This window comes from Sander vitreus, chromosome 11 (assembly GCF_031162955.1).
Source record: "Sander vitreus isolate 19-12246 chromosome 11, sanVit1, whole genome shotgun sequence".
NCBI lineage: Eukaryota > Metazoa > Chordata > Actinopteri > Perciformes > Percidae > Sander > Sander vitreus.
Genome location: NC_135865.1, coordinates 7,271,801 through 7,296,784, shown reverse-complemented (window position 1 = coordinate 7,296,784; position 24,984 = coordinate 7,271,801).

Below are 24,984 nucleotides of genomic sequence, written 5' to 3'. Positions count from 1 at the left end.
CCAGGCACGTCCAGCTGGGAGGAGGCCTCGGGGGAGACCCAGGACTAGGTGGAGGGATTATATCTCTAACCTGGCCTGGGAACGCCTCGGGATCCCCCAGTCGGAGCTGGTTAATGTGGCCCGGGAAAGGGAAGTTTGGGGGTCCCCTGCTGGAGCTGCTACCCCCGCGACCCGACCCGGATAAGCGGATGAAGATGGATGGATGGATGGATAAGCTAACCAGCTGTAGCTTTGCATTGTCTCGTTGATTGTCTTTCTACCTGTTTTTCTTTGACTTCACTTCACGTGTGATGGCTTTAATATCACCCCACTTTATTCTGGCTTTTTGTCTTCTTTAGATGCTATGGATAGTCCTGGTCTTTGGAAACATTGAGGTGGCAAGCTGGGCCTCCGGGCTGTAACGTTCAGCATCTTCATAGTGTATATGAAGAGGGATTGGAAGACAGTTGAAGAGATGGTGGTAACTCAGGAAATAAGGGGGGAAAGATGGTGGTGGAGCAACTTTTGTGAAGCCAAGACAGAAGCTCTTGTGGTATCTGGCAGACCAGAGAAGAAGCCTTGTCGGATGAGTGTTGGATGTCTTTCCTGAACCACTCTTTCTTCGATCTCTATTTGTGTGTCTTCCTTGTCTCTCTCAATCTTTCTTTGTTTCCTTCTCTATTTCATGTTTTCCTGATTCGTCCCACCCTCCTTTTCCTCATCCAACTGTGGCAGGCGAAATACAATGAATCATTGATACTCATTTTTCTCTCATGGATTCATTTTCCAGCTCCTGGGAATCTAATTTCCTGTTTCTGCTCCTGTCAACTGATTGGTGTTTATGTTTAGCAATCTGTTTCTTATAAAACATTTTTGTTTTCCGGTCTTTATTCCTTTTCTCCTCCACCCCATCACTTTCTCTCTTTTTTCAGCTCACTCACTATTGTCTATATGAAATGTTCCAAGATTAGGCCTACTCAAGGAGAAGGGGTTTTAGTCCTTGGAAGCAGTTAAACGACTTAGATGGCAACACCTACAATATGAGCCATTCAATCCAAGCCAAACGTCCATATTGGGGAAGGGGTGTGCGTGTTTTGGAAGTGGGGTTGTCTCAAATGGAAAAAGCACATTACTCCCAGATGAAGTCAACCTCTTCTTAAACTCCTCACACTGCTGATTGCAAGCTTGAGTAGATAACCCGTTGTTAATTTAGAGGTCGCAAAAATCCCTGCTCAGTGCCGTTTATCCCCATTTGATGTTGAAGTAATGGTGTACAAACATTAATGCACAAAGAAGGAACTCTGCAGTTATAAATTTAATGAGGCAAAAAAACAAAACAGAACCATCTTTGGCTCATGAAGTGCTCGTTCCTATTTTCTTTCACACAGTGTAAAGTTAGAGCATCGTGCCATAAGCACTTAGAGGTTAGAGGTTAAATATGGTTGCACAGGCTCTATGGGAGACTTTCCTTTCTTCTGCCCAGCGAGTGCAAGCTCTCTATGGAGGAAGACAGGTCGACCTCTCTGGAGTCAATTGAAACTTGGATCTGGACCATGATCTAATTAAACCTCGACATGGGCAACATCTTCTTTACTTTGTTTATCTGGGGAGGATTTACTGCGCACATGTGTTCTTTTTCAGTAACGCCCTGCTTCACATTTGTAAAGTTGACACCTGGGAGCTTCCCAGCACAACCACAGTGTACTACTGCTGACTGCTGAGCTGCTGCACTTGGTTTAAGTGCCTTTAAATAGTTCTACATTTTGGGAATTACACTTGTTTGTTTGAAAGGTGCGGAAGCTACAGCCAACAGACAGTTATCTTAGCTTAGCATAAAGACTGGAAATAGGGGGAAACAGCTAGCCTGCCTCACAGCAGTTCGTGATGGCATCACGAAATCTATTAGATCGTGATACCATCACGATATTTTGAAGATGTTCGTGATGGGGTCACATTTTTTAAACTAATGTATTTCAATGGGAAACATCTTTCGTGATCACAGCACGATTCTTTCTGCCAGACCGGCTGCAGCAAAGAAGCTGTATCCAGCTTTGCTATTATTGGTATTTTTAGCCCAATAACCGCTGTTTTAATCACCATTTATTCACCAGATCTTATCATGGTTTTCAGTATTCCTTTTAATGTTATTATTTCGGTCTTATTGCCACGGAAGCTGGATTGCTTTGTTGTTTATTGATATTTTTAAAACTATAACGCTAATAATCTATCAACATTTAATTAGACGTTATCGTGGTATGCATTTCTTTATTTGTTCTTATTACTGGTGAAATATTACAGTAAAAAAGACAGAACAGTAGGCTACAATATGAGCCGAGCTGGGCGCATTCAAAGCCGATATCCCACAATGCAATGCGGGCATTCATATCAGAGAATCAGACAACGATCAGCGGGTCTTTAACGCCAGTATCGCTTCAATGTACATATTTAATCGGTGGTTTTGTCACCAGCAACAACACGTTGCTCAGTTTTGTTCCAGTAAGTTATGTACCATAAGAACGTTTAAAAAAATTTGATGAAGACTCCGGAAGTGACGTAGTAATTACTGCTCCGCGTCTGTGAAAGACTGTTGTACGTGAGAATTTATACAATAAAAATACCAATAATGAAAGAATTGTGTTTTATGCTAAGCACTTTGATTTGTCTTGTCACAGAAAAATACTAGGCCTATATAAAAAACCTACAGTTGAGTGTTTAGAAATACAGCCTAATGGCTTGTTGGACTAGTGCATTTGTTTTGACTTGTAGGCCTACTGTTGTGAAAAACAAAAAATAAACTATTTAGGCCTACAAAGAGAAGCATTTTTTATTTTATTTTCCATGCATCGTTATTTAAAAACACAATTTTCTAATTTTGCAGTTGATGAATGTTAATAGCAAAGACTAAAGGGAAAAAAACATGAGCATATTTATGTGTGGGTTTGATTTAACATCACATCGCATTATAAGTTGTTTTAAATAAATGACTTTTTTGAAATATCAATTTATGGTAGGCCTAACATATTCACATAATGTGCAAAAGTAAATACATTTCTGGTAGTGGCGTCAGCAGCTAGTGTAAATCACTACTACAGTAAGTAGAAACAGCATCACTTGTAAGCTCCATCTTTTTTCTCATACAAGTCAAAGTCTTACATGTAGAGTTCACCTATGTCTGTATGTTGCACATATTGTATTCAGAAGATGATCCTCATATCAGTCACCGTGGTTCCAGCTTGTAGCCATCCTAACCTTTGTAGCCTTTACTGAGACTACCTTTTCAAAATTAAGAAGGGACTGGTTTTAGGAAGCATTTTCAGGAAATGAAAAGGATAAGCAGTCTTTATAAAATAAGTATTTTTTACTGTAATATTTCATTAGTAATAAGACCAAAATAATATTATTAAAATAAAGAAATGAATACCATGATAACATCTAAATAAATGTTGATAGATGTAGCATTATAGTTTTAAAATTATCAATAAACAAAGTAATCCAGCTTCCGTGGCAATAAGAACGAAATAATAACATTAAAAGAAATACATATAAACCATGATAAGATCTGGTGAATAAATGGTGATTAAAACAGCAGTTATTGGGCTAAAAATACCAATAATAGCAAAGCTGGATACAGCTTCTCTGCTGCAGCTCAACTGGCAGAAAGAATCGTGCTGTGATCACGAAAGATGCTTCCCATTGAAATACATTAGTTTAAAAAAACGTGACCCCATCACGAACATCTTCAAAATATCGTGATGGTATCACAATCTAATAGATTTCTTTTCGTGATGCCATCACAAACTGCTGTGAGACTGGGTTGGTTAGCACCTCTAAAGCTCGCTAATTAACATGAAGTTACCTGGCTGTAGGTTCATATTTAACAGAAGTAGTATTGATCTCCTTAGCTAACATCTAAAAAGCTAGAGGTCTAAACATATGTCCCTAAATGTCAAACTATTCCTTTGAATATTTACCGAATAGTATAAGTGGCACTGCATTTCAAGACCAGGCAGTGAAAGCATCCAAACTCATACCCAGTGTCAAAGCTTCATGCTATGGTGCCATTTTGAATAAACATGGGGATTTTGGCACAGGGGAGGGAGCATGCCAGCGAGGAATGCGCCTCTTATGTCTGCAAATGAATCGGAACACTTGCAGTGTTGCTGCTCTTGTTTCTAATGCTGTTCTTTGACTTTGTGATGTAAAATCGCCCAGGCCTCATTGCATGACACCCAAACTCTCACACAGACCCACACACTGCAACTGTCAACTGGCAAATCAGCCTCTCATGGAAACCAGACGTTTAATTGTTCTCAGATGCTGAAGCTTTTGGTGTGAGCCGCAATGTGTGACTTTGCTCTGTTCTACAGTAAGGTTGAATTAATTCAGTGCCGTTGATTAAGAATGCTTGTGTGCCTCGCAGGCTTGAGGTCTGACTGATTGTGGGGGCAGATCAGGCCGAGGTCAAATAGTCATAGCGAAGATAGGAAAACGTTATTGAGCATTGTTTGTACTTATGAATAGTAAACAGATGAGCTTGTGTTAGTGTTTAATAAGCTGTCAATCACAAAAAAAGTATGCATGTCATTGGAAGGCAAATTTCAGTCATGTGTCATGCATCTGTGTTGGATAAACATAACAAAGACATTAAATCCAGTGCAATACTTATTTCAGGGATATACGTCTCCAAGACATTGTCTGTGTGTATGTTCATGTAATTTTTTTGTTGTTATACATGTTTTCTTTGTTTTTCCTACTTGGAAGTTTATGTCATTTGTGGTAATGTTTCATGTATGTCTGTTGGTGTTATGTATGCTTGTATGTATGTGTATGTGTTCTTTTTTTATACGTGCGGGGATGCACAAAGAATTTCAGCCTCGGCTGACAATAAAGTTCTATCGTATCATATCGTATCATATAAATAAAACCATAAACACTACTTGGATAATGACTGCAGTAGATGCTCGGTTGAAATATGTTGTATAGAGCTAAAATGTTGCAGGGTGGTGAGCATCAATTCAAGAATGTTATTCCAATACATAAAATCACTAACCTGAAAAAATTATAATCTTACAACATGTCGACAACAGCAAGTTTGTGTATGTGTTTTTAACATTTTCACATTGGATCAGCTATATTTGGAGACACTAGCTAATTGACAGCTGATTATATAATGCTGTCCATAGAAAAGCTGCTGTTGAGTGTTTTAGAAAAGAACACTTTACTGAAAATATGAACGCCTTCCGGTTCTAATTTTCTGGTTCTCTAAAAATGCTCACCCTGCACGCCATCTCACAATGCAGGCGACTGTAGATCATGTGAGCCTGTGCTAAAAACAAGATTTTGATATAAATCAGATGAAATCAATCATGAGCTTGATAGCTTGTCTTCTGCTGCAACATGAAACTATATTACCAGCCCTGTGTCTCTCCAGCATTTGGTGGATGATTCAAAAACTCAGTCAATCATTTCTTGATCGTTCCCTAGTCCGTTTCTAGTTTTATTTTGAAGATCAACCACTGGGATCGAGCTGCTGTGAACCAGTTTTAATCCCCTCAACGCCTCTTTGCAGTTGTGATTCCTCTCCAGTATGCAGGCCAACAACTTGGGGAAAAATAATAGCGCCTTCATTATTCTTTCAGATGGGACTGGTTTGAAAAAGCTCTCTATATGTCTAACAGCCTAACCTTCCTTCTTTATGCACCCACTCTGTTTCCTCTCTCTATAACCTTGGCAAGCGCAGGAACTTCCTTCTGGATGTTTTTGTCATATGCCAGTTCAGTCATGCATAATCTGCAACCCTCTGCCTCTTTGGCACATAATGTGTCTTTCCTGGACGATATACATTTTAATGTCGTATTGGTGGATTATTTTTCATGATGGAAATAGTACACGATTGAAAGAATATGAAAAATATTGTTATGCAAGTTACAGTAAAAGCAATGAATTCTTGCTCATGTTTATCAAGTATTTAGACAACAACCCATTCTTTGAAGTTGTGGCTTTGCAATAGTATTACATTGGATGTGAAATGATGCAGATAATGGTTTGGGTTCTGGTAGAGTGAAGACTTGGCTCAGTAAAACAAACTTGTGTTGAGCTAAGTGTCTCCTTCCGTCTTAACCCATGCAGAATGTGAACCAATCAAATGGTTTTTGGAGATGACCTCAGCGCAGTCAGTACAGTTTGATGCTTGATCATCGAGCCTGATGAGTCAACTAGTGCTACGTTTCATACTGAAATGAATCAGGGTACAAAAAAACCATTTAGATGCACACCCACATTTTTGTTTGTTGAAAAAGATTTCAAAACCACGTATGTATTTCTTGACCTATTTTGTCACAATTTAATCCAGTATGTTTGACATTCTGATACTCGCTCATTCTCTTGCCAAGAGTTAGATTAGAAGATTGATACCACTCATATATCTTTACAGTACATTAAAAGCTGTGCTTCAGAGCTCTGTGTGTTTGAGCCTGAACCACAGACTGTATGTTACGGGAACGTCAAACTAAATGTAGCATTATTATTGCACACCTAAACTTTGTGTTACCTACATTTAAAATTACATTCAGGGCTACAGTCAAAACATCCTGGAAAAATGAGTTGGCGACGCCGATGGTCAGCAACCTGATGGAGACGACAAGACTCCAGTCAAGTCACTTCACCCCGGCAAGAAATATTCCCACGTATAATGCTGTCATGTCTAAATGGTAACCCTAGATTTGCTAAACTCGTGAAAACTCTCTGCCTGTTGACCTATCCTGACATTAACCATTTGAGGTCAGTGCCTAACCTCAAACATCTCTCGAGACTTTGGCAAATCTTGGGTTACCATCTAGACACAACCCGTAAAACAACAAAAACTTTTTTTGTATGAATAAATCAAACAAGGCATAACATCGTAAAGCTTTAGTGCATAATTTCTGTCTCTCCCATGAGGAATTCTAAGTAATGACAACACCACTGTCGGTGCATCCACATGACGCAAGCCTTCAGTGATCGCACACCACCCCCACATCTCCTCCATGCAGTTGCCAGTAGCATTTCATCAGTCATCATCAGGGAGGACACGGAGGATAAAGAAAACCAGATAGACTCTTCAGAAGAGGTAATTATTTTGTAATTTTTATGTCCTCTTCGTCTCCAAAGCTGAACGCCGCTATTGTCCTTACTCAGAGGTGACGTAAAACGCATCACTCAAGCTGCTGCGCATGATGTCGCCAGACTACACCATTTTCTAAACATAGCCATACTGAGAAATACAGAGAAATTTTGTGGCTCTGATAGGCTTATTTAGCTTTGTAGCAACACATTTGGCAATGGCTTGAATGTAAAAGACGTTCATTAATATAAAATAGTTGTGCACTATAGCTGTAATTAGTGAGCTTTAGAATTGCTAGAAGATAGATTTTGTTATTATTGCTATTTCTCAAAACAGTTGCATGTACATCACATGTGCAGCACGACCATATAAACTGTTGCAGGCTGTTCCCATTCCTTGTTTGTAATTATACGAACTAGCACTATTTAATTTGTATATAACCCACGTAATCGTGAGCTAGGATGTGCAGGGCTGCTTCAGAGGAATTCAGACAGCAGAGTATTTAAGAGTGTCAAAGTACAAGTAGGGAAGAGGTCGAGGTTGATTGCTCAAACAAACAGGATTTTCACCCAGGAAACTGCTGTTTGTGTCCCATGTGAAAGCAAAAGTCAGCATTGACTTATTTTAACTTACCTTTGTTATGTAAGTTATGTACTTAAAGTGCTCATATTATGCTCATTTTCAGGTTCATAATTGTATTTAGAGGTTATATCATAATAGGTTTAGATGGTTTAATTTAAAAAAAAACATATTTTTATTGTACTTCACATTGTGTGTGTTGAGATCTCTGTTTTAGCTACAGAGTGAGGCATCACACTTCTGTTCCATCTTTGTTGGGAGTCGCACATGCGCAGTAAGTACTGCTAGCTTGTCAGTTGCAGAGTATGAGGGCGTGCCATGCTAGCAGCTAGGCGAGCATTATAACGTGTGTTACAAAGTGTGTAAACAACGTTTGTCTCTGAAGTAAAGGCTGGACTACAATAGAGCTGATTGGAGCAGTTTGTGAACAGTGTTTTCTGTTGGAGATGGTAAGTCCCTTTGGGGTGGACTTTGGGCTTTCTTCACTTGTAACCTATTACATGCACACAAAAGATATATAACACAATAAAGAAAAGGGAAAAAGCCAAAAAGCATAATATGAGCACTTTAAGTAACGTCACATATGTAATTTACATGACAATCGTACATATTTTAACCCCAAACCCCAATCTTTTCCTTAACAAGTAGTTATGTTGCCAACCAGGTTCTGCACTGCAGGGGCTTGTACAGGTGCACACCATTCATAGGATAAGATGTGTGTAATAACGTTTCTAAGATATCCAAACTGAGGATACATTGACTATTGAACATAATAAAATGAAATCCGAATGAACAATGTAAAAAGGGAAGAAGAGAAAAAGATTTGTTGCTTTTACATAAGCTTGTTTGAGTGTTTTAGTGGGTTTTAATTTCAAAATGAATTCACTATGTGCTACAAAGATTAAGTTCTTATTGCGTTACAGCTTAAATTAGTTTACAATGATACCTAAAGGATTAGTTTGATATTTTAGCTAGCTATCTAGTTAACCAAGATCAGGGATACATGCAAACAGCAAAGGTACTTGTGCACTTTCTCCTTTATTCAGTGAGGAATCTGTCCCATCATAGGTGTAGAGGAGCATCTGTCCCCAGAGGAAAAGCATTCATCTGAACAGAAGAAAAGAGATAATTGGATTATCAGATAATCACCCAGTTAACTACAGAGTGACATTAGAGATGCTGCCTGTTTGCATTCTTTGTTTTGTCTCTGTCGTCTCTGAGCATTCAACAACATATTCACCCTCTGTGTCCCAATGTGCTCTATTCCCAATTCCGCCGTGGCTATCTTTTCTTTTTTATCAGCTTGCTTTGGACACCATATCCTATCCACCACTCAACCTGTGAAAACAGAGGATTGTCCTTAGTGTGAATGTCTTAAGTGACAGCGTTTCTTTTTAGCTCAGCAGAGCTGAGTTCACTTAAACCCTGAACAAAAAAAAGTTTCTTTCATGTTCTCTTAATCAAGATAGGAAAACGTGCAACACCTCGATGACCTGAACAACAGGGTCAGGACAAAGAGGGATGAAGACAACTGGTGCACAACAAAGCTAGCAGCTGGTCTATGTGTGTCCACCGGCATGTCTCTGCAGTGACCTAAGACGCCCTTGTGCCTGTTAAGACCATCTCCTGAGTGTCAAGCCTGTGTCTGTGTGTGTGTGTGTGTGTGTGTGTGTGTGTGTGTGTGTGTGTGTGTGTGTGTGTGTGTGTGTGTGTGTGTGTGTGTGTGTGTGTGTCTGTCTCCATGGACCTGATAGTGTTTTGTTCCAGGGAAGTGGAGTTGCAGGAGGAGCATATTCACATCAGGTTTCAGCAAGACTGTCCCCATAAATGATACAGGCTACACAACAAAATAATCACAGCTAGAAATCATCCATATGCAATACTGTGTGTGTCATAGTGTCATGGAAGAAGACACTGAACCTCAAGTTGCTCCCCGGATGTTGTATGTATAGCTGTTTACTGCTGTTAAATACTAAGGATGGCATAAATGCAGTAACTAAATGTCACTACATTGCGCTGTGTGTATGTGACAAATTAAGAATGAAGTTGAATTTGTTGGTTTCGTTTGTACTCTGTCATATCAGGGTTACATGTGTAGATAGAGCACCATAAGTAGACAAATATCTCTCCAATTAACAGCTGTTGATTGAAAGACAAATGTATGGCATCATGTAACTGATAATTAATATCAGATTAAATCTAATGTGAAAGTGTTTTTCACCTGACTTACAACAACACTATTTACTTTGTTTTTAGGTTTCTTCCTCTACTTAAATATTAAAAGGGGCACATGACCATCCGCATACAATGGGCATGCATGTGCCGGTGTAAACAGGAAGCAGATTGTCTGACGTTACTCTGTGGTTTATGTTGAAAATACAGAAATTACTTTGGAGAAAGAACAACAATGGCAAAAAGTAAGACCAGGGATTTATTTGCTTGGACCGGCAACAAGGTAGAACTGTCACTAAAAGGTATGTGAGCCCACCTAACCGATAAGACCGATAAGATTGATGTGCATCGTTGTTTCCAAAGGTCTCCGTTTGTGCTCGTCCGGACTACAAAGCAACACCGGAATTTCATTGAACCAAAATAGGGGCAGCAGTGGGAGTAGTGTAGGCGTAAGCAAAATATATTTGTTTTAAACTAACAGCATTCATGCCCTTGATTAAGACTATCACCGCCAGAGAAAGCTCTCTGTATTTCACAGTATACTGGAGTTGTGGTGTCTGGTGTCTGTGGCGACATTCCCGCACTGGCACACACGGAAGGATGCGTTTTATGTCAACCAGCCAGATCTAAACGAGGCAGGAAAGGGGGAGAGAGCATAGCGATGGAGCAGCAGTTAGGAGTATAGTGGAAGCTTTGACGGAAAATCCTTAGAAACGTCAAAGAAGTTTCTGGATGGGTTGCTCCAGATAAAAAAAACAAAAACAACTTTGTATTCAGAGAAAGGATTGAAGTGAAAAAAAGCTCTCCTGTGGGGGAGATGTGGCGAGCTTTTCGGCAGACATATGTACCTGCCATGGCGCTTCTTTTCACCAGTTTTCAGAGATGGAAAAAAATCTATGGTAATCTTTATGGTAAACTCCACACTGCCAAAATCCACTGAATCATAACTGATCTGATTTTCAAACTTTATTTGGTTGTAAATGCTGTTGTCACTCATTACAGAATGTGTGAACTTGACAGGTTGACTTGATTCGTACACTAGAAACATTGCTGATATTGCTGCGTACCCATGCAGTTGGAAAACATTTATTGAATCTCTCCTATGTCTCCAGTACTGTATGTTGTTGCTGTCATGGAAAGAACTTTTCTTTTCATTTTTCTTATTGGACCTTAAAGTTGAAATGGCTGTTTAATGGGTTGAGTGGGTTTCATTGTCCTTGAGCTCTGGAAATATGCTAAAAAAAACAGTTTATAATTCCAAATGAAGGAAATTAACTTTCTTTTTGACAAGAAACTCCATCTTTTGCAGTCCGGTGACTTTAGATGGAATGGTATTGACAGCTGGTCCTCTGCAGGTGTCACCACTGATGATTGCAGCCTATACAGACATTCCTACAGATCAGTCCTCTCCCATAGGCACTGTGGCCTTTCACACATTCCACAGAGACACACCCCAAACTTCTCATATTGAATGCACAGATTGGGATTAATGAATATAATAGTGGAGTGAAGGGGGAATCTTATGATGTATTGTACACACGTGCATACATATAAAGTAATTTTATCTAAATACCACCTGTTGTCATGTAGTGTATACACACCCATGCTGCAAAACTGATGTGTTTTTATCAAGCCGTGGGCTCGGATCCAGCTTCACGCTCTCGCTAGTCCAGGGAGAGGGGTGGTGCCCCCGGAGGGGTGTTTGCTTAAGGCCCACTTTACGACCATGATGCGTTTTCCAGCCAGACCTGGGCCTGAAATGCAGACAGGAATGGGCTCGGAGCCAGTAGGCTGCTATACTTAACTTTAAGGATCAGAACCAAATTCATTTCTTCAGCAGGTTTTGTACAAGTACCTGAGTTTGTCTTTGTGGCACACAAATGACTACAGAACAGGGTCACACATCAAGCATGTGCTGTCGCCCCAACGATGCAATAACAGCTCATAGGAAATGAATGTTACCCCAAATCCACAAATACTTCACATGCAAGAGAGATTTGCATGCAATCAGTCGAGGCATTTCCTGCATTATTTTCATTCAGTTGACTAGTGTGCCCTTTGAAGCTGGGCACATAGTGCTCATCGCATTAATGCTGATTGTAGCTTACCTTTAAAGGTAAATGCCTGAGGCTATCTGAATCCTAATCTGTGGTCAAGGGTAACTTCTGCTCTGAGCTATCGCTTCAATGTGCCGTGACACTGTAATGGCTCAGTCCCATCGCGGATCAAAGAGCGGTTTGTGGCCGACCACTGAAGATTACACTAGTTGGCTGCTATGCCATTCTCTCAAAGCAGCCAAGACAGATCCCAAAGGCTTTCAGAACCAAGATGTATATCAGCCTTGTACCCAAACAAACAAGATGTGCGTCACTGAACAGAACCATGAAATGTTAATCTCTCTTTTTGCTGTTGCAATGATGGCTGGTGGACTATGTTGGTTGTTTGCAACTTTCATTGTGTGTGTGTGTGTGTGTGTGTGTGTGTGTGTGTGTGTGTGTGTGTGTGTGTGTGTGTGTGAGAGAGAGAGAGAGAGGGGGGGGACATAAAATGAGATAGAACAAGAGGCATTTTGAAAGTGTTAGAGGGAAAGAAAGAGAAAGAAAGTGAGAAAGGTTGAGACATTATTGCAATGTATTTTTGGTGTGAGTTAACACTGTTCAAACTAATCCCCCCCCCCAAAAAAAAAAAAAAAATAAAAAATAAAAAAGTCTAAATAAATATGTCAGTGATTAAAAAGCATAATATTATACAGGACATGAAAGAGCTGGTGCGGATCAATTCTGATGTGCGTTTGATTCGCAGTCATTAACTTTCTTGTTTTTCCACACAGTAACTCCCAGGTGGGAAACTACAACTAGCGAGCACGTGGCCTTGCATCCAAGGCGCACTTGACTTGTCCACACTGTCCCGGGTCGGTCCATAGGGCTGGAAGCCTTGGACGGGATTTAACAGCAAGTCCGTCGGAGGAGCACATTTGGGCCGTAGTGCCTCCGTTTCAATGAATTAGTTAAGGCACCACACACACTGAAACGACGCTTTAACAACTGTTTACAAGATAACAAATAAAGTAAAGATGTCATGTCTCATTTGGGAGATATAAAAGCCAAATCGCCTCATTTCCAGCGCAGTGCTAAGTTTATCATTCTTATTGTACTTTGAGTCCTTTTACATTTTCTGAAGGGTTACTATCGTTCGTTCTTTTTAAACCCTTCAGCCCTCTTGAATTGGTGTATAAACAATAAGGCGGATCTGAATCTGACAGGCGCGTCTCTTCAGCCCGGAGCAGACCAACCCAAGGCCGTCAGCTGGGAGAGAGATGTGGCTGGCAGAAGGTCCTGACAGGGCCCACTCCTCTTAGCGCAGGCTGTCTGCTCTTCTTCAGTCATTAGGAAGCCAAACAAGCAGACGGTATGCTGCTGAGCCAATCTGAATTGGCTTTATTAGGCTATGATGAGCTGTAAAACGTGTCAGCCACTATAAGTCTATAAAGTAGCTCCTAAAGTCGATTCCAATTCTATTTTTTTGTGGTTTAACCCAACACCAAACCTCACACACTTTGAGTAAGGCCAAGCGCTCCAATTTATACCTGACGATGACGCGTTAATAGAAAATCAGTCATTTCAAATACAACGCACACATCGTGCCTAATTGGCAGAGTTGCTGGGCTCGATAACAATGTACCCACTAATCAGGATGTTGTCCTTTCTAATGTCTGTCAGTCTAATGGGTTAATTGAACTGCAGGGTGGAAAAGAAAAGGGTTTGAGCAACACTGGAACTCTCGGTTCATTAACTATTGTAACTCAATCCGTTAGAAAATAGTTTCCTGAAACAAATACTGAGGTCCCTGCAGGGAAATCAAACTCAGTGAAGGAGAATGCCGAAAGGATTGTTCTTAAAAATAAAAAATAAAATATAAAAAAAAATAGCTTGTGCGTCATTTTCAAAAAACACATCCATATTGGATTCATCACATCCGCAACTATGTAGGAGGAATACATTATGTCAACGCCTTGTTTAACGTGGATCTAGGAACGACCATTAACTACCAGCAAAATGCCAGGAAATATGGCTTACAGTATTGGGCTTTTTTTTTTATTGAGATCGGGGAGTCAATAGGTCTGGTTATGACCCGAAAATTGGTAACGCTTATTTTAATTATTAAAATCAAATAATATTATTACAGTAATACACACACTTTTGAATATTTGCCAGGGAACAAATGAGGAACGAATGAAGAACTAACTGCTAGTGAGCCATTAATTGGCTACTGCTGATCAAATCTGATCAGTAGCTAATGATGAGTTAGGCCTAATTGAGAAACGAGTGAGGAACGAATCAGGAACCGTGCTGATTATTGATGAATCAATTAGCCTTTGCACTAATGATTCCTAATAGAGGACTATATAAAGTAGATAATAATAACTTACTGGAGAACAGACTGGGAGATCCTATATTAATGAATCATTAAGAATTGATTAATTCATGAAGATCTGTGAATCATCACACCGACCACTTTCTTCAGTTGCAATTAACTCTGAACCAGCTGCTAAGTGAACAAAACGAGCACCTAAACATTAGATACTGTTCCTGTTTGCCCCCAAGTAAAGTGAAACATAAAAATGACTAAGTAGTCCCTCATTACTTTATCACTATCTTATGATTACTTACCCGTTGTGTCCCTTGTGCTGTTCTCTAACTCATCATGGCCTACTATAAAAACATCCATAAGGAATTATTATTGATTAATGATTCATTCATTATCAGCTCGTTCCTGATTCGTTCCTCACTAGCTTCTCAATTAACTCATCATTAACTAATAATTAGCTACTCTATACATTTGACTAGCAGTTACTCATAAACTAATGGTTCAAAGCATAGGTACCTGGTAATTATTCAAAATGTTTATAGGCTTAGGTTTATAAAGTGTTTGCCGGAAATTAGAAAATGAAGTAGGCTATACAACCATTGGCAAGAGCACAGAGTAACCTTTCTAAAGACTTTATAATCAATGAACTGTCTATCACACGTGAGGCTACAATGTTTGATGATGCCACCAACTCTAAGTCATAGCTTCACCTGTCTCAGTGTTAGTGGTCTGGATTATTGTGCTGTCTCTTTCTGCAGCCAAAGGCCTCATGCCGCCTGTGTTTACTGCAACAAACAAATTCCCTCTAAATTAGCAAACTGAAGGACTTTGTCAAATCAAAACCACGGGTTGCAAACATACAGCCTTGTTGAATTAAAATCCCCAAGCTGCCCTCCATCCAACCTCGAAGAAAGAACTCGCTTATTTGATTAACCACAGCGTAATTACAGCGCGTGTCCTCTCCAAGGTTTGCCATTTAGTCCGTCATATCATTTGCAAATTAGCAAGCGTATTAATGTGGCTACTAGACCCACATTATGTGGGACGAGTTGTGGTGATACTGCTGGAATATTTTTACGTCCTGTAGGTCTGTTTGGTATATGACTTCAGTGCGTAAAAATATGTCTAGACCAGAATAAACCCAAACGCAGAACATAAGAAAAAAGCTCCTTTGCCCTTTAAAATCCCGTTACATTTTGTATAACAAAGGGCGTTCATGTGTTTCTGACAGTAGTGTTTGTTGTCAGCTGAGCTTTAATAGATAAAACCCCATTCAGAGGCCACCGGGTTTGCATGGCCTGCTGCGCCATAATGCTCGGTACAAGCCCTCCAATGATTGCTAAATACTGAGTGTTTTTGTCAATATTAGCGGGACTACTTCAGGGGAAGTTTATAATTGGACACGTGTTTTCCCCGCTTTTTGTCGTTTGGAGATCAACTGATTTCTTTGTAATTCGTTTTTAAAGCAATGAACGATCCACAAGGAGGGGTAAAGTGTCCTTAAGAGCTCCCTTTCAGTCTTTAGAATTGGCCAGAGCAACCCGCCGAGAAACGTGGAGGCCCTGGAAGTATTTAATCCAGGAGATGTGCCCATGGGGCTGTCACACAGCACAGATTCAGCCACATGCAGGTAGGCAGCTACCAGTTTATGAACGCAAAGCCACGCTGCCTTCAGAGACTGGAAAAGAAACTGAATATTTTCACTTTGCCATTTAAATATGGAGGACATGCTTTTTGACTTCGACCAGGATGCCACTACGGATTTTGCCATTTGGGGACAAATGGACCAAAACTTGCAGTTTCAGAGCCAGCTGGACAGCTTCCTGCTGGATTACAGCACAGCCAGCGGCCAGCTCTCGCCCTGGTCCTCCTTCGGCAGTCAGTCCATGTTCCCAGACGCACAGCTGACCCTCACGGACCTCGACGTGCTGTCTCCGGGGGCGGATGTCTGCGCTGAAGGGGAAAGCTCGTCCATGGACGACCCCCTGGAGGTGGCCCAGCGCAGGGCGCGGCGGCTGGTGCCCCATCATCCCTACAAGGTGCAGCGACATGCCGCCAACATCCGGGAGAGGAAGAGGATGCTGAGCATCAATTCCGCCTTCGAGGAGCTGCGCTGCCATGTGCCGACGTTTCCCTACGAGAAGCGGCTGTCCAAGATAGACACTCTGAGGCTGGCCATAGCGTACATCGACCTGCTGAGAGAGATCCTCATGTCGGGCTGCGACCCCAAATCCTATGTAGACGAGTGCATGAAGAATGGCTACAAGAATCAGACCAACGCCATCTGGAACACAAGCGGTAAGATGATCACCCTCATTAGGCCATAAGATCATTAACTAATGATTGAGTCTTTAGTTGCAGATGAGATCAGAGTAATGTTAAGCCTAACTAACTTCAGCCAATTCAAACGTGTTGACGGAGACATTACATCAATAAAGATCAAAATCAATAAAGTAAAGTATGTCTAATTATAGTAGGCTATCATCAATTATCATCCTTAACTGATACAGGTTTTTTGCTAAATGTGTGGGCATTGTTTGATACATTTTCACAATATTAGAGAACCAACTTCTCATGGTTTAACATGTCATTAACATATTTCATGTTCATTAAATATATTTATATTTTATCTACATCTACATCAAGTCCTGTCATGAACACACTAAAACATAAAATACCTTAATGTTTCAATTAAGCTTCTGCTGACTAGCCAAATATGTCTCAACATCATGTCACGATAAGGACATATTCACATTCAGGCCTACATTTACACCACAATGATCCATTTTTAGACTGCATCTTTGTTATTGAGGACTTTAATAGTGAATTACAATCTAATGCTTTTTCAATAGACAGAAAGAATTAAGTGTTATTCACAGTGATCCCAGTGTACTGACATAAAGAACATGTCATTTTAAGCAGCTTGCTGTGTGTTTATGCACACTTTTCTCCCCAGGTGTGTTTTCCCTGGGCATTTACTCTTAAATGAGCCTCAATTTACCGAAACACAATTAATTATATTCTTGCTGCCTCCATTCACTCATTCTGTGGGAATATGCTCTGAAGCCTCTTTATGGGCCTTTTCAGGAGTAAGTGTGCCCCCCATTCTTTATCCCCAAGACTTGTTAAACAGTCATTAAAATGTATCAAAACTTATGTGTTTGTCCTGTTTTTGTCTCCTTCTGCCCTCGTGTTCCCTTTCCCAGATCTGACAGCCCGCCTCTCTTGGATAAAGTGGGATTAGCTGAGGAACATGGGGCACCCTGAGTGTGGAGATGGCAGCGGGGTGGAGGTTCAGGTTTGTTCCTCCCTCTTCTCAGTCTCTCTCTACATGTCAAAGACAGGCGGCCGGCCTGCATGACAGAGCCGACCGATCGACATCTGCAGACTTCTCATCGGGTCACACACCTCAGGCTTCCTCAACTTCACCCACTCCTTCGTCCTCCGTGGCTTTTAATATTCTAATTTATTGTCGACTGGTAATTGAGAGCCATTGTTTCTGGAGCTGGGGAGGGAAAGAGGGTTGGCATTGTTTGTCTAAATGGATGGCACTTGTCAGAGAGAGCGAGAGGGGCACACTGGCATGAGACTGAATGGACTTGCTAAGGGCTCATACTTCTGCATGTAGCGCTGAAGTGTTTTCTGGACTCTTGCTCATTAGTCTGCCAGTCGATGTGTTAAAAAAGAGCCTTGATCATGTAAATGAGACAATGGGCGTGAGAAGCAGATCAGCCTAATGTGTTTTAGCATGTCAGGTGCTGTTTGCAATAAGGCTTGTTTCATGTGCAACCTCTATCATCTGTTGTATTATTTATTTATTTTTAATTATGGCCTATTTATGACAATATTCTTTTTGGTGACATGTATTTCAACAAAGTGCAATTATTTATTGTTCTGTAACGCAAATATGACCAATGTGTTTTTTGTGATTTATTTACTTATGTGAAAGTGTAATTTTCCTGAAATGGATCGCCACAGAAAAGCACATTTCTGTGATAGTGTTATGTATTTGTTACCAATGATCTCTACTCAGGATCATAAAAAAGCATCTTATCCCTACTTTTCTCCAGTTTCTTTTGTATTGAGGTCTTTAATAATAGGCCAATATATATTTACAATAGACACTCTCTTACTGTCTCTGGTTTCTTTTCCTGTTAGCTTTATAGATGACTCAACAAATTACAGTTAGATTTGGATGAATATTTCTATTCATACCAGAGGACTAAGTTTAAACCAAGTTCTTATTGCACTCACCCCATATATGTAGTCAACACTTCAGGACAGTGAGTCCAGGTGGCGCGCTGACCTGGATTAGTGTTACAGGTGTCATTCCTCAGAGTGAGCTTTATTCCCAGCTTTACCCTACTGCTGTGCCTGACAGCATGACGGATAGACAGCTGGTAAAAGTCGAGCCAACCCTCGAAGTCGCTGTTAGAAACAGGAAAAAGGATTTTCATGTAGAAGTTCAGAAATAAAAACTTCTAGCAGTTTGGTTGAAATGGTCTTATATTTCTGTATAACGTGTCATCATCTAGGGACATGGAATGCCTATTACTTTGCAGTGGCATTACAAAAATAAAACACACAACTGCAACTGGCGTCATAATGGAGCTATTTGTTTTCAACTTAGGGTATGGGAGTGAGGAAACTGCTGATTGTGTAAATACTCTGAATCACTGTAGGCTAACTGTAACATGAGAATAATCAACTCAGTTAAGAAGTAGGCTACATTTTTGGTATTTTAACTATTTCAACCAGGTACTGCAGTGCTGCCTGTCTGGCTAACAAGAAAAGACGGTAACATAAGAGTATATAGCCATAGCAGCTCTGTGTGGCTGTGCTTTAAAGGGAGCCAAAAATACATATTTTTCCTCTTACCTGTAGTGCTATATATTAATCTGCCAGTATTTTGTTTTGGTGTGAGTTGTGTAGTGTTGGAGATATTGGCCGTAGATATGTCTGCCTGCTCTCCAGTATAATGGAACTAGTTGGCACTCGGCTTGTGGTGCTCTAAGCGCCAAAAAATACATTTGAAAACCTCAACAGCTGTCTCTTTCCAAAAATCATGAGCCAGTTACTCAAGATAATCCGCAGACGTGAGCAGAAACTATTTTTTTTATACCGAACTACACCAGCCAACCGTATTACCGCACAGAACGAAGCATACTCATTGATGAGAGGCTTGTGACAGCCCGAGATGTAAGCATTAATGGCTTTCTCCTCGCCTGAGCTGTAGCGTTAGCTAGCAGTATCAAACTATTGGTTCAACTTAGTACCAATTAGCACAAGCATGAACTGTCCCTTTAAGCTAAATGCTATGGTCAGCATGCTAACATGACAGACCTAACATGCTGATGTTTAGCAGGTATGATGTTTGCCCTGTTAACCATCTTAGCTTAGCATGAAAGCATGCTAAGCTTATTAGCCCTAAACACAAAGTACAGATCAGATTGATTGGGAATGTCAATAGTTTTGCGGGTATTTGGTTATAAACCAAAGTATTGGACACATTTAGGTTTTGACCGGATGATAGCGCTAAATGACAATTCAAGGGATCATCAAAGTTAATACAATTCATTGTGAGGGGACACACAATGTCTCTATCAACATTTCATGATATAATACGGTACATGCAAAAATAATTGTTGAGACATTTCACTCAAATATCAATCTCATGTGGTACTACAGGAAAAGTCAGGGTGTCACCAAAGTCATAAGGATGCATCCTTTGGGAACCATGAATGTATGTACAAAATGTCATGGCAATCCTTTAAATCATTTTTGAGATTGACATTGCAATATCTAAAAATCCCTAGGAAATCATGTGAACCCAAAATATCAATCAGATGTGTCCGTCAAATAGAAGAGTTGTATGCACTGTTCCAATATATATAGGCTACTTCTGTTTTTCCCAACACATGCCATTTTTGTATCACATCCACATTGCTCAAAATTGTTACTCAGCCACTTTAAATGACTGTTAGTGTCAATATCAGTCTATATGACGCAGCATGTAACATTTAAATATGGTGACACTAAATGTCATTTTTTTCAGCAGTGTAGTTTCTCATAGCCTGAGCTTTTCTCTCAACAGTCAACGGATGCTGCTCCAAGCATGCAGGTCAGATGTGTAAAACAGGCAAAGGGGAGTCAACAACATCCCCATTCTTCTTCTACACGTGTACTTTTATTGCCACTAATGGAGCCCTTAGGAAACAATTAAGAACAACCCAGTTATGAGGTCTACGCCATGTCTAGCAGAAATAGCTTATGGGTGATGTATAGCTGAGCAATTTCTGGTTTGGGAGTTTTGGTCATGGTCGGTGAATACCAAATGGGTCCATAGTTATTCTAGAGACCAAATTAATGAGATGTGAAAAATAAACATCAAATATGTATTAGTGCTCAGCAAAAGTGCTATAAAATTAAATTTGACAAGACTCTTGGGGAGAAAACCTGTCCCATTGTCCCTATGTGTGTGTGTGTGTGTGTGTGTGTGTGTGTGTGTGTGTGTGTGTGTGTGTGTGTGTGTGTGTGTGTGTGTGTGTGTGTGTGTTCAAACATGTTGGTAAGTCACTGCTCTTACAGGTGTCACAGATGTTGTCGTGACTCCTTCAACATACTGTACACCTGTTCGATGATGACCCTGGATTATGTATAAATAATCCCAACCAGTTTTTTTATGAAATAATAATGTTCTGCACAACCTGTTTCTTATGAGAATGAAACAGGTTGTGCAGAAAAACATGATTTAAATAAATAAAACAAATATGAAATATAATTCAGAGCTGAATTGTAGCATAGGATTTGGACCTTTAACAAAATTGTTAATAGTAACAAATTGCAGGTGAAATGTGTGGTACTCTGATGCTCAGTGACCCCTATAGGTCCCCCTAGTGGTATTAGTTTGCTAAATCTATTTAGGGATTTATTCATTTCTGATGCTTTGTGTCAGAATCAATAGCTTTAAGATCTTAGCTTTAGAAATGTTTTATCATTAACTGTCTTGACAAGGTCTGATATGTGATAAGCTCTGTGTCTGTAGCATTTGATATATATTCAGGGTGCACAAGTCACACGTGAAAAGAAGCACTTCATCCTAAATCTGAACCTCACAAAAGAGTACCAAATAATCAGTTTAGCATTATAGCGACAAGGTTTAAGTGGAGCAGCATCATATACCAATCAACTGGCGTTCAACATTGAGGGGTAATATTTCAGCATGTGATATAAATACACCACATTAACTTACACAATGACATATCAGGCATTAGATGCAAATTAAATATATTAAATAACTAAAATTCTAATTTACATAAGTGTAGATCGGCATTACTGACAAAATCTTAGCATTCCTCTGTATTTTAGAGCTAATTAATGGAATACCAAGTATATCAATATTTCTTTAATTATAGGCTACTTTTCTAAATTATTAAAAAAAAACGTTTCCCCATGACAACTGAGCAAACTCCATTCACTGATGAAGCTCATGAGATGTTGGTGGTTGAAAGCTCCATTGAAAGCTACGTTGTTGTTTTTTTGGACAAACTTTATAATTAGCCATTTATGTATCTATTTAGGTATTCAAGAAAGTGTGTAGTAGTAGTAACATAGTTAGAAATTCAATATGACTTGACCCCATGCAGTATTTTCTAGCCATCGCTGTAAGATCTTGACCCATCGAAAACAGCTCTAAATACCATTCAGATGAGATATGATTCAGCCAAGCGGAAAATTTTGGGGGCCAGAATGAGTAAGACTCTTATAGTCTGTGGACTGCATCAGGCTTCTTTTTTTTGTGTTGAGGTAGTTTATTGATTTAACATTCGGCATTCTTACACTGACAAACACTGTGAGGCTGATCTGCCATCAGCCGGCAGGTGTGTTTATCATGTTAGTGTAACTGTGGAGTCTGGCCCTTGTACTTGTAAATATAATTAGTGCATCACATCCTGTTGGAACAATGTAGGGGTCTGGATGGAAGAGATCTGAAACAGCCCTGTCGAAAGGGCAAATCAAAAACGTTACACCAAAATGGTGTTTTCTACAAGGCCCTTAGTTTAGGCCACACTAAGTTCTTAGCGTCTTAGCTTTAAAATACAAAATATCTCATAAATATCACTTGATTAACAGAAGACACACTGAATGCAGTGTCCACTGAGGGATGGCAAACTAAAGGGAAAATGTGGCTACTATATCACAGGTACAATTGTGTCTCTCTGTGGTCAGACAGTGAGAGAAAGACACGTATCCTCCCCCACAGCAACAATGTAAAACGCCATGTCCATGTGGTGGTGTGAGCTCTCTGCAAATGTCCAACATTCAGCTGCAGTGTCATCCAGCCTGATTTACTGAATCTACAAGAGATGACAACTTCAGGCCTCTTAATGCTCACCGATGTATAATTTAAGCCTTTTTTCCCCAAAAACTGCCAATCTCAATATGTCAGTTGCATCTTGGATGTATAAAAGTATTTTTACAGTATTTCACAAAGCACTGTTTTGTGTAGAGGGAATGTCTCAATACTGACAGCCACAAGCTGTGCTGGTTTTCCTTTTGTTAGAAGTAAGGTATTTTTAAATGGCGCAACAGTGTTCAGCTGAAGCTTTTTTTGCGCAATTGTTCTTCCTCTGCTGAGGATTTTCTATTTCCTCGTCAAAACTAAATGAAGTGAGTACATTCTGCAAATCCGACTAACCCAAAAAGCTTTAAAAGCAAAACAAACATCAACCACTCTCAAAAAATAAAAATGCTGACTCCCCTGAAGCCTTGCACCCTGCACTCATCGCCATGGTGACCCGGTGTGTTGGCACTTTAATAGCTGTGAAATTCTAGTTAAATAGCTCACCTGTTTTTCTCATTGCTGCTCCTCTTCACAAAACCCGCGCTCTGAGCCTCAGAGCTAATAACTCAGATCAGAGTGTGTGAAGGAGAAATGCGGTGTCGTCTTCACAATGTGTCCCGGGGGCCTGCTCTCAAGGGCCCTGAACAGTGGGGGGCCACGCATTTGAAGCCTTCTCAGATGAGCACTGGAACATTCAATAATTTCCTCCTCAGATTAGAACTGCGGCCCTCCTGGTGGCCAGAGCAAACACACTGTGTGGAGAGAAATAAACACTGTCAGCCTTTCAGGCACTGAGGTGTTCGCAGAGTGAGCTAAGAGAGCTATCAGGGTTAGCAGCAGTGAAATGAAACATTACACCCCTCAGAGTGTAACTTCATAAATTATTCTACTAGTTTGGGCCACACAGAGGGGATTCATCGCCATGTAGCTTCAGGATAAACTAACAGTCTAGAGCAGAGGGCGTTGTTGGTGACACAGGTGACACTGAGCGAGTGACAGTGGACTGTAAATGCCACCCCTGTGTTGACATCCAATGATCTTCACCCTACTTGTCCTAACCCAATCAGCAGAACAAATACCACTTCTGTTTGCCCAGCCTTCCTGCACTGCCTCCCCCCCCAAACAGCCCAGGCTGAGTGTAACCTCGCTGCAGCCCAGTCTAGTCGGGCCACCTGGCTAACACATCGCACTGCGATCCTGAGCCGACCGTCATGCTTACCTTGGCACCCGGGTCACAAGTGCAGCACTAATTACTCCACATTATTTGTGCAGGAGGCTGCCCCCATCAGCACCTGAGTCTCTCCGTGATTTGTTCTGCAAATTCACTCTGGCCCTATCGACAAGACCTGCCCCCATTCCCTCTTGTTTGGCCTGGTTAAAGTTCAGATTCTGGAAGTAGTACATGCATAATGAATATAATTGTGTTCTAGCCAACATAATTGCTCTGGCAACACTGTTTTTTGTAACTGTCAAGTCAATGAAGTGCATTTGAGTTGAGTGTGCGTTGAATTTAAGGTTTGTGCAGAGAGTTCTTCTTGGACAAAACTTATGAAAATATCATACTGATCTGCAGCCTCCACAACTAATCCACGCGTGCATACACACATATATATATATATATATATATGTATATACATATATATACATACGTATATATATATGTATGTATATATATATATATATATATGTATGTATATATATATATATATATGTATGTATATATATATATATATATATATATATATATATATATGTATATATATATATATATATATATATATATATATATATATGTATATACATATATATACATACGTATATATATATAGCTCAGGTGTTGGAGCAGCTTGGCCATTACTCATAAGGGTAGGTGGTTTGATCCACGTGTCGAAGTGTCCATGAGCTACACACTGAACCCCAAATTGATCCCTCTGTGTCTGAAAAAACGAAGTCACTTTAGACAAAGGCGACTTTGACATTTGTGTAATAGATATGTTCCAAACATCTCTTTTATGTATTTATATTGTTCAGCTTTTGATGAACAGTTAGTATTTTGGAACCAGACTACCTTACCTAACACAGCATGTGCCTGAAACGGACACAGTACTGTATATCGTGATTTCTTTTCCCCACGCACATCTCCCATAGGGTGTAAAGCCTCGGAGAGCTGCACTTCAAAGCTTGGCTTGTTCATTGGATGGCCATAACTCTACAGGGCAGCAGGGCAGAGTCAGGTATTGAGCATACAGGTTTTTAGGGGGTGTGTAAGAGGGTTATTCTGCCCTGTTTCCCCTCCACCTCCAGATATCAAAGCAAACTCTGACAGTGGGGGTCTCAGGCATCGCGGGCTCCTTTACCCACAGGAGACAAAGCATCGAGCAGCGAGTCTGCATCGTATTAAACAAAGCCTAAATGCTTCAAGCTGTTACACACTCCCCAA